General features: G+C 37.6%; 1 pseudogene across 1 annotated transcript; it reads left to right on the top strand.

Annotated features, from left to right (window-relative positions):
* The first annotated feature begins 555 nt into the window (after nucleotides 1–555).
* On the top strand, nucleotides 556–1,464 carry LOC311615603 (14-3-3 protein beta/alpha-like; annotated as a pseudogene). Its single transcript has one exon. The product of its transcript is annotated as a 14-3-3 protein beta/alpha-like (transcript).
* The last annotated feature ends 10,441 nt before the right edge of the window (nucleotides 1,465–11,905 follow it).

Raw genomic sequence — 11,905 nt, 5'->3', positions numbered from 1 at the left:
TCTAGTTTTTCCTATAAAAGAAGAAAAAGATAGGGAAGGTATATACTTCTGCTCACATCTATATTTAATACTTCACCCCACAAGGAGGAGCTCATAGGAGAGACTTAAAAAGAGGCAGCAAATCTTTTGAGTAGTAACTTAATATTCCACAATCTAAAACACTACTTTAGAAATATCTCTGTTGTTCATTCTCATAGATAGGTTTTAATCCTCTTCTTATTAAATTTATCACCATTATTTGGCATATGACACTACTCCCTACTTGTTTAAGCAGTTTTTTTTTTTCACATGGCTTTCCTCAGTTCATAATCTTCTGGTTTTACTCTACTAATCAAGGTAAATTTGACATAACTTGGAGAATCTAGCACTGGAGAGATAGTCATGTTTGAAAACTCTCATATAAAACTAGTAATTTTCTTCATCATTCCAATGATTTAATCATTGATCAACAAATTGTTAATAAGCATGCACTCATACTAATAACACAATTCTCACTAATGGCTGACTTTTACGTTTGGAACAGGAACTATTTAAAATGTTTACTTAGGAAGGAGTGGGCCTGGAAAGGAAGCGGTCACAGCGCTCGGAGCTCTGCTCGCCATAGTCTTTGTCCTTGCTGACCTCCCACGGGAATGACCATGGATAAAAGTGAGCTGGTACAGAAACCCAAACTCTCTGAGCAGGCTGAGTCCTATGATGACATGGCTGCAGCTATGAAGGCAGTCACGGAACAGGGACATGAACTCTCCAATGAAGAAAGAAATCTGCTCTCTGTCACCTACAAGAATGTGGTAGGCGCCCGCCATTCTTCCTGGCATGTCATCTCCAGCATTGAACAGAAAACAGAGAGGAACGAGAAGAAGGAGCAGAGGCAAAGAGTACCGGGAGAAGATTAGAGGCAGAACTGCAGGACATCTGCAACGATGTTCTGGAGCTGTTGGACAAATATTTTATTCCCAATGCTACACAACCAGAAAGTAAGGTGTTTTACTTAAAAATGAAAGGAGATTATTTTTTATATCTTTCTGAGGAGGCTTCTAGAAACAATAAGCAAACCACTGTGTGGAACTCTCAGAAGGCTTACCAGGAAGCATTTGAAATTAGTAAGAAAGAAATGCAGCCTACACACCCATTTGAGTTGGCCTGGCACTGAATTCCTCAGTGTTTTACTACGAGATTCTGAACTCCCCTGAAAAGGCTTGCAACCTGACGAAGAGGCATTTGATGAAGCAATTGCTGAATTGGATATTGGATACATGTTCAATGTATGAAGAGTCGTTCAAAGACAGCACGCTGATCATGCAGTTGCTTAGGGACAATCTCATTCTGTGATTGTTAGAAAAACAAGGAGATGAAGGAGATGCTGGGGAAGGAGAGAACTAATGTCTATTGTGCTCCGTGATCTGTTCAGTGTCACTCTGTACCTTCCACATATATCCCTTTATGTGATAAAAAAAAAAAGAATCATACATTGACTTTTTGATTTTTCACAGACTCAGCCTAGCAAAAACGGTCCATGGGATAAACAGCCGGTATTTGTATCTTAAACTCAGATTGGTGACATAAATGCCATGACATTCTGGAGTTTTGATTTTTAACATTGACAGGATTACTGTGTGTTTAATTTTTAAAGAAAAACTGAACACTGTGATTATGGGGTTTTGTAACTAAGCAAAACTCTTACTAGTAGAAAAAATAGACCTGAATTATCTGTAACTTTTGGGAAAGTTCCAGGGGTCCTCAAACTTTTTAAAGTGGGGGCCAGATCACGGTCCCTCAGAGAGCTGGAGGGCCGGACTATATGAACTACTAATTCCTACTGTAACACCTCGGCTGCGCTCACTGCCCAAAAAACCTGGCGGGCCGGATCAGACTCCTCTGCGGGCCGCATGTGGCCCGCGGGCCGTAGTTTGAAGACCCCTGACAGTCACTGAAATACTGCTCCATTGTAAATTTGTACAGAAAGTTGTAGTGATTATATTGTGATGCTGGGTCTTGGAGTGAGATATCTGTCATTTTGAATTCAAGTTTAATGGCAATTCACAGTAATTATGCCTGTTCAGGGCTTATAGACACTTGACCAGTTGGGGCTCTTGCCGCTCAAAAGTTCATGACCGCAGATGTCCAGGGTCTCCTCTGAGGAAACTCAAAGCCGAAAATTGAAATTCTTTGTGGCAGTTAACTTGGTTATGACCATGAGAAGGTCCAGTTCATACAACATATGTGACTAAAACCCCTATCCTACAACAATGTCACTGAGTTGCAACTTGTGCTTCAGTCGTGGAATCTATTTTCCTTGTAGCCATTAGCTAAAGAAGAAAGCAAGCCGTGTATCTTATGAATGGCCTTATCTGTCTCCTGGGTAGTAACTTTATGAATAATGTTCATCACAGATTGCCTTTCACATGTGGAGTACTCAGTCTTTGGATTCTTCCTAGCTCTGGGCTTTTAAATTCTGAAATCCGAACATTTTCCCACTGTCTTTTTGACTGTTGACTTTATTTTTTCTCTCCCTTTTTAAGAATCTGTCCTGCTGCTTTACCTTTTTTTTTTTCTTCTTGAAATTTATCTTTATTTTTCTTTTGTTCACAGTTTAATACTATATGGGCATGTATAGGAGGCCTGAAAGGAGTGAGAAGGGAAATTGGTGAGCACTTTGGTGAGCAGGCCTTGTCTCAGTCAAGAAGAGCTTCCAGCACCACAGCTCTGTCTTCCTCCAGTTTTCAGCACAGCTGTTCTTCCATCACCATCTGAATCAAAAAGTATTTTTAAATATCCATGACTCCTCTCTGAGTTAACAGCCAGCCCTGATAATGCTTGTTGGTACCTGATCTCCCAACTGTACTCATCCAGCCAAGTTCACAGACGTGTTTAAACAAGAGGCTCTGATGCAGGGAAGTTGCATGATCACTGCATTGGGGAGAATCCAGAATACCCAGGCCTACCAGTCTCACAGTATCCCCACTCTCTAACATTCCACATAGCTTTAGTATCCATCTGTTTGTCTATCTGCTGAAATGAGAAAAGAAACCTTTATGAACTGATGAAAATAAACCAAAAAGAAAAAGAAGAAAAAAATCCCTCCTTTCTAGCTGAACAAAAATGTGCAGTTAAATAGTTGGCACTTGAAAATGCAGTAGTGAATGTGGAACGAGCCTGTCTGTATACCTGGTAGCTCTTTCTTGCTTTGTTTTTCCTTACCAGTATTCTGCCTCATGTTTGTTTCTGTGATGGTTATATTGCCTAGGAAACACACCCGTGGTTGTGAAAATAGTATAGCAAAAAAAGAAAATCTCCAGTTATTGATGTACTAGATTTGTATATGTCTTTTAAACAGTTCTAGTTTCCACCTTACATGGAATAATCAGGAAACATGTAAAAATTCAAAAGTGAAATAAAAAATTTTATCAGTGCTGAAACCAGTTTGGCTCAGTGCATTGAGCATCGGCATGCAGACTGAAAGGTCCCAGGTTCGGTTTCGGTCAAGGGCATGTACCTTGGTTGCGGGCACATCCCCAGTAGGGGGTGTGCAGGAGGTGGCTGATCGATGATTCTCTCTCATCGATATTTCTAGCTCTCTATCCCTCTCTCTTCCTCTCTGCAAAAAAATCAGTAAAATATATTTTTTTAAAAATTTTATCAGTTAAATAAATAAATAAATAAAATGCTTACTTAGCCCTATGTTAAATGTGGTGTGAATGATCTCAATCCATCTGTTGTCTTTTGAATTTGATAATAGACCTTGTGTTAATAGCCTATTTGCAACCATCATTTAAAGTGGTTTCTTCTGCTCCTCCTGTGAGCATAACTCAAGATGAGCTAAATAGCTGTATAATTAACACACACACACACACACACACACACACACACAGCTTTAAAAGAGTAACAAAGCCCATATTGTGTATTTTATCTGATATGTGTACAACATTGTTCTTTCAAAATGCATTTATTTAAAATCATGCACTTGAAATGTACAGGACTCATAAACTTGTATAGTTTAGCATGAATTAATCACATCATGACAATCTTAAAAATATTTCTCTTTTGATGATTGGCTAAATGAATAATTTACTGCTGGAGAATATTATATTTTAGAGAATACTTCCTCTGGCAACAATCATACACTGGTTGACATTTTGAAGCTGAAAACATTACTTCTTAGAAAAATATGGGAAAGATACCCTTGACATCAAGATCATTACTATTGCCGGTGAGAGTAGGTTTTATCCCCTCAGTTCTCTGCTTCCCATATGCCTAAGATGCAATCAGATTAGACTATCTCCAAAGCCCTTTCCAGTAGTTTCTGCTTTCATTTGCCATAAATTCCCAATGACTTTTATCATTATATTTGGAAAGCTATGTCACATTTGGCTGCTAGTGGAACTATTGTCCTTCCCAAATGATATGTCCCAGATCTTTCTGTTCCTACAGTCTCTTCCTAGTGGTCAAAATTGCATGGCAGCAATACCATCATTATGGCCTAAAAATGCCTTTTAGTTCTTAATATATAACCCATAACTTGGCAGCAGAGAATGAAACTCTCTCTCTCTCTCTCTCTCTCTCTCTCTCTCTCTCTCTCTCTCTCTCTCTCTGAAGATCCCAGTTTTATGCATTTGGAAAATTAAAGACACAGTACACATAGATGGAATACTGTTACCAATTGGGCACTAAGAAGAATGTAACAGGATGTAGTTTTACTTCTGCCACTGACAATTATTGACTCAGTTGAGTTAATAATTGCCATTAAAGTTGGAGATTCAATATTTGAGAAGCCCCATTTAGTTCTGAACTCCTGCGTACTTATCCATATAATGATGCCCATCTTTATGTTGGCAAAGTAAAAAAAGAAATTGAAAGGTTAAATTTAATCAAAGACAGTGAAACTCAGACTTCTGTGGCACCTACTAGTATATCTCCAGCCATCAGGGATTTTGAGACCCCACATTCCACTCATGCTTATCTCATTGTGTCCAGTGGCACTATCAAAATATTTTACTTATTTTTACTGCTTATCATATGTGATATAATGGCCAATGTTTTAAAGTGTTCCACCAGGAAACACTTTACATCTCATTTTAAATATTTGATTGATTTATATTCACTTAGATATTTTATTTTTGTTTAGACTTTATATAATAAATTGTTTAGATTACTTTTGATTGGCACAATCCATAAATTTTATCTGACTCTGGTAAGCAAGCTTAGACCAGCTGTGAACTGATTAGCTTTCAACATTTCTGATTCTCTCAACTGCCTGTGAAAGGGACACAGCTATAATTATGATTAGCAATGAGGTGAAGGTAGCAAATACCCTGTTTCCCCGAAAACAAGACAGTGTCTTATATTAATTTTTGCTCCCAAAGATGCGCTAGGTCTTATTTTCAGGAGATGTCTTATTTTTCCATGAAGAAGAATACGGTACACATTTATTGTTAAATGAAAATAAAGGAAATTTATTACCTGTATATGGTACGGTAGTACGGTAGTTGTCAACACAAACCAGACAAACTGTGAATCCTACAGAATCAAGAATTTACTCATTTATTCAATGATAATCATGTCATCATCTTCTAGAACATCATCATAACAATCCAATTCCTGAATTTCCTGATGAATTTCTTGTGACTCCATTTCTTTCAGAATCAGTGGGCCAAATCTCTCATGTTTAGCCTAGGGGGGGGCCTTATTTTCGGGGGGATGCCTTATATTTCACTCAGAAGGAAACCTGTAAGTAGGTCTTATTTTCAGAGGATGTCTTATTTTCAGGGAAACACGGTAGTTAGAGAAACTTCAGGCATTATAGGGATGCCTGATGAAGCTATTGCCTGCATTCCTGCAGTAGCTTGAACATAACAAATGTCAGGAAATGCAATGATAAATAAATAAACTATATATACATTTATATGTAATTTTAAAATTCATTCTAAAAAATAGATAACAGCACCTTTAAAGATTACATCTACTCTACTAAGATGCTCAAATTGGAATAGAAATTATATTTTCATAGAGAAACACCTCTGCTTGGTACAACTTCCAGGAAAGCTGTTTTAATATTGATTGTAAACTCAAGGGAGTGGGCATTGCTCTTATTTCAATGCAGTTGCATAAAGTTATGATTCTTATTGAATGTTATGAATTCCTATTGATGAAATTGAGAGCAGTTAGAACCAAGATTAGACAGACAGGGTAAGGGGTGAAAGAAGGAGTGAATGTAACACTTGGAGCTGAAACCACAAAATGTTTTGCAGAAAAAGGAGATGTCAGAAAAACAGGATGTTTTGAGACAAGGATGTTTTTCTGGCAGTTGAAAAATAAAATGTTGCAAAAGGCCAGGAGCCAATCAGAGAGCAACACAGACAAAGAGTTGGCCTTCAGCAGATATAAGGGGAAGAGCAGAATGCTCCAGCTGCAACCCATTTGGGTTCCTTCCCCAAGTGGAGTCCTGTGTTTGCCTGCTTAGATTCCGTGAGACACGGTCCCTGGAAAGAATTCTTGCTGGCTGGTTCAGGTAACAAAATGTCTATATTGAAATTCCAGGTTGTTAAATTTTAGCTGGAATTTTTGAGTTATTATTTTCTTAATCCCAACTATAACTAAACTATGCAAGGTTTCTGTTTTTCCGTATTTGATATGCTCATATGAAAAAAGTTACAGAGGCACAGTGTAGATTTAGGTAAACAAAAATGTTTCAGTACTTAACTATGGGGAAACAGTTATCTGCATGTTCATAAGCGTTTCAATTCTTTTAAAAAATATGTTTTTATTGACTCTTAGAGAGAGAGGGAGAGGTATAGAGAGGGAAACATTGATGAGAGAGAAACATATCACTATCAGCTGCCTCCTGCATGCCCCCTACTGGGGATCGAGCTAGCAATCTGGGCGTGTGCCCTTTTGCTTAATGGGTCAATGCTCAACCTCTGAGTCACACTAGCCATGTGTATTTCAATTCTTAACAAAAGCAGGAGGCAATGATGTATAGTAGTGGCACTAGGTTTGAAGGTGTCCTGCCTGGGTTCAAATTTTAGTTTCATTATTACTGGCTATGTGACCTTCACAAATTGTCAAAATCTTGTCCCTATTTTCAGTTTTCTATTTTGTAAATGGACATACTAATGTAGTATCTACCTAATGAAGTTGTTGGAAATAGATGAGATTAATGTTTGTATGTTATTGTGTGACAATATAGACTGAGCCCATTGTTAGAATTCTTCATAGAACAAAATGCTTTCCAAGCTAGTAGCACTAGTCTGCCTTGTGAAAGGCCACGACCAGCGTGGCTTTCGGGTTCAAAGGCTTGGAGAAAGAGCTGACGTACAAATGATACACATAAGACAAGATTGATTTTTATTAATATGGAGGGAGGCCAGGGCAAACTTGACTAGGGAAGTCAAGTTCCACAGAGTCTCCTTTACCTAGCTGCTTGTATTTACTAGAATACACAATTGCCTTTTAAGAATGCAAACAAACATATCAATGATAATGTTTATAGTAAACAGTAAGATTATCAGGTTTTGGGGATGTTTGATTTAGGCCAGTGAATCAGCAGTTGGTCTTAAAGTGGAAATTCATCCTGTGAATTTCAAAGGGAAGTCCAGTTCAGTCTTCTGCCACACTTCTCACATTTATATTAATTACTGTTGATCTTGGTTTCCAGCACTGCCTATTGGTGGATTATTTAATGCAGAAAAATTCTGGTAAAATAAAATAAATTAGGGAGGCACTATAAATAATCACACCTATAGTGCCAAATAAATACTTCTGTGATGTTTTTTCTTTTTGTTAATCCTCACCCGAGGATATTTTTCCATTGATCTTTTAGAGACAGTGGAAGAGAGGAAAAGACAGAGAGAAACATTGATATGATAGAAACACATTGATTGGTTGCTCCTGCAGGAGCCCTTACCAAGGCTCAGGCTGGGGAGGAGCCTGCAACCAAGGTACATGACCTTGATCAAAATTGAACCTGAGACCCTTTGGTCCTTAGGCTAATGCTTTATCTACAGAGCCAAACAGGCTAGCTAGGGCGATCAAATAAGTAAATAAAAATGTTAGGTCTTACTTCAGCCTTATTATGCTTTTGAATGAAAATGTGTGACTATACGTTGCCTTTTAAAATTAGAAATAAGAGATCCTTCTGCTTAGAGTGGGATCAGGCAGAATTGAAAGCTGAGCTGTGAAATCTAGAGGTGAAGGGAGGCAAAGAAACAATAGTCAGAGTGCGAGCAGGTGAGGAAGGGTGAAGCCAAATTGTGAGAATGTTACTTTGGGTTTTAAAAATCACTAAGGAGAAAAACTGGTTTTGAATTTTTGCACAATTCCTTAAAAGCCAACCCCCAGAGTATTCACATTGTGAAGATTGCAAGTTTTGTAAATATAGCCAAACTAATATCAATTATATTTAAATGACCACAACTCAACAAAATGATTTTTATAATGCTTAAAATAAATATGTCTGGTTTATATTGACTGGCAGGGAATTAATTCTCATGTGTATTTTTTCCAGAAAGCTCTTAGATTAAATATTATATACTGTGCAAACAGCAGTTCTGTTTTTAAATTAAATGTTTAAATTCAATAAAAGTTTATTGCCTGGTCAATATTGTTCAGTTGAGCATCAACCCTTAAGCAACAGGTCACAGTTTGATTCTTGATCAGGGCACATGCCTAGGTTGCTAACTCAATACACAGTGTGGGACATGCAGAAGGCAGCCAATCAGTGATTCTGTTCTCTCCCATCACTGATGTTTCTATCCTCTCCCCCTCTCCCTTCTTCTCTGAAACCAATTAAAAACAGTTTTTAAAACATGTAATAACTTATATGGTTTTACCTACAGACGTCCCTCAAATAGCAGAGCAATGTCAAACTGCCCGAGAGATAAAAAGATAAAGGTAAATTAAGGGTAGCCTTATTCTGAAGCATTTGCTTTTCAAAATGTTGACCCTTTTAGAAGTTTGAAGTTCTTGCATTTTAAAATCGCAAGCTCATGTTACTACCTTGTTTCCCCAAAAATAAGACAGTATCTTATATTAATTTTTTTTCCCAAAGTTGTTCTAGGTCTTATTTTCGGAGGCTGTCTTATTTTCAGGGAAACACGGGCAGTGTAGTAGTTTCAAGCAAGTAAATTTATGCTACATTAAATAATATGAAAAATGTGTCCTCGAAGGTGCATTGAAAATATAAAAGTCATGCATTACATGTATTTGAGAAAAAACAGATAAACGATAACCTTATAAATACATTGAGTTATTGCATGCACTTTGACGAAATTAATAGTAGTTTAGGATTTTTTTGTCAATTATTTTTATAAGACAATATTTGAAAAATAGCTCTCCTCAGAGGATATGATTACTAAATTAGGCCATTAATGGGGCCATATCACCATTTTTCACTTTGGCTGCCATACCTGACAACTGAATTTTTTGGATTACAACTTTTAGACAATCTGCCACAGGTCTGACTTGGAGAAATGATCATTCAAGTGTGTATCATGTGTGAAATTTTCAAGTTAGAAGGTTGATCAGAATTTGTCATTAGTCTAATCAGATCAGTCAATAAGTATTTATTAAACAGCATCTATGTTTGTAGAATTATACTAAGTTGTGGATTGTGGAAGAATAGGAAAAAGAAAAGGAGATATATGATTTAGCTTTTGCTCTTAAAATGACTTTCAAATGAAAAACAAATATACAAACGCATGCTCACCTCATTTTATTGTGCCTCACTTTATTGGCTTCACAGATGTTGCATTTTTTACAAACTGAAGATAAGACCCTCCGGTAGCAAAAATATTACGACTTGCTTTATTTCAATACTCGCTTTGTTGTGGTGGTCTGGAACCGAAGCTGCAATATCTCTGAGGTATGCCTGCATATGTAATACAACCTGTGGTAGGTAGGAAGAATTCTAAGAAGACCCCCAGGAGCTTTTTGCCTTGGTGTTATTTCCATGATTATGTTACATAGCAAAAGAGATTTTGCAGATATAATTAAGGTTACTAGTTAGCTATTAAGGTTACTGATTAGCTGACTATAAAAGAGTGATGTTATCCAGGTGAAGCTGATCTGATTACATGGGTCCTTTATAAGAAAGAGGAAGTGAGAGAGTCAAAGCAATGGGTGTTGAAGGCACTGTTTCTTGCTTGAAGCTGGAAGGATCCACTTGGAAAAGACCTGAGAACAGCCCCTAGTTGCTGAGAGTGAACCCTGGTTGATAGCCAGCCAGGAAATTGGAACCTTACTCTTTCAACTACAAGGAATTAAATTATGGCCATCATCTGAATGAGCTTGGAAGAGGACCCATACCTCACATAGGAATGCATCCCAAACTGATATTTGCCTCCTATGAGGTCCTGAGCACAGAACTTTGCCTAAAAGAAGGCCAGGGTGGAGAATAAGGAGAGAAAAATGGATCATGCAGGGACCTATAAACCATGGTAAACCAAATAAGTGGTTTTGTTTGTTTTTTTAAAGCAAGGGAATGTCATAATCAAATTTACATGGTGAAATAATTCAGTTTGCTAAGCAAGGTATGGATTAGTTTGGGTGAGCAATAGAGAAGCAAAAAAGATAAATTACTTTGGAAACTTTTATAACAAAATCAGCAGAGAGTGATAATATTAGACTCCTTTGGAAACTGTGTGATAATAAAACTGTTGTTTTAACTGGCTAAGTAGTAAAATTTGCTCCAGAAAAAAATATAGAGACATGTAAAATATTCTTTTAAGAATTTCAGGTATATGCTTCATGGAAAACATTGCGTGGACCTGCCTTTGGATTTCACCTTAATAAGTGGACATGTGGCATGTCAATACTAAGCCAGCAGTTCTCAAAATTGGCAGTATATTGGATTATGATAGGTGTTTTTTGGTTTGTTTTTTTTTAAGATACTGATGGCAGGTTTTCTGTTGTAATTGGTCTGGGTGCTACTTAAGCTTTAGGAGTAAAAGAATCTCCCCCAGGTGTTTGCAGTAGACTGAGTAAAAAAGATGAAACTCACCAATGCAGGTGGACATCGCCCAATCTATTGAGAGCCTGAGCAGAATAAAAAGATGGAGGACGCATAAACTTGCTCTCTCTGAACTGACACATCTATTCTCTCCTGCCCTAGGACATCAGTGATCCTGGTTTCTTGAGCTTTTGGACTCACATTGTGATTTATCGAGTCTAGTAATAATTAATGTCGTTTTTAAACATTCGTTTAAAATCTTGCTTGGCGTTGACTTGTATTGACATAACCTTCAAACATGTGGTATCTACAGAACGTGTGAAGTGTAATTAACAAGTTTTGCTTGAAAAAGTTTGTGTTTGGTTTGGTTTTCGTTGCAAAACTAGGGCTAAGAAGATGGCGGATGAAGAGCATATTCGGCACTGCATGCTTTACGAGTTCCAATTAGGAAGAAAAGCAAGTGAGGCTGCAAAAAACATCTGTAGTGCTCTTGGTCAAGATGCAGTTAGCGCCAGAAAATGCCAGCGTTGGTTTGAGAAATTTCGTGAGGGAAATTTTTCGTTAGATGACAAGAGTGGTCCAGGCCGTGTGTCCAATTTTGATCAAGAAGCTCTTCAAGCTCTTTTGGTGCAAAATCCTCAAATTACCCAACAAGAGCTTGCAACAACTTTAAATTGTTCACAAAAAACAATTTCCAATCAATTGCGTGCACTTGGCAAAGTCCAAAAGTTTGGAAAATGGGTTCCTCATGAGTTGACCGACAACAACGGTAATCAAAGAGTCACAATTTGCAGTTCGCTCCTCTCTCGTCAAAACCGTTTGCCGATTTTAGAGCAAATTGTTACCGGAGATGAAGAATGGGTGCTGTATGTTAATTTGAAAAGGCGGCCTCAATGGTTGGACAAAAATGAGGCTCCGCAGCCCACGCCAAAACCTGACTTGCATGCGAAAAAAGTGATG

This window comes from Pipistrellus hanaki (genome assembly GCF_964339955.1).
Source record: "Pipistrellus hanaki genome assembly, chromosome: X".
NCBI classification, from domain to species: Eukaryota; Metazoa; Chordata; class Mammalia; order Chiroptera; family Vespertilionidae; genus Pipistrellus; species Pipistrellus hanaki.
The sequence above is the reverse complement of the archived record's forward strand: the minus strand, read 5'-3'. Positions and strand labels throughout refer to the sequence as shown.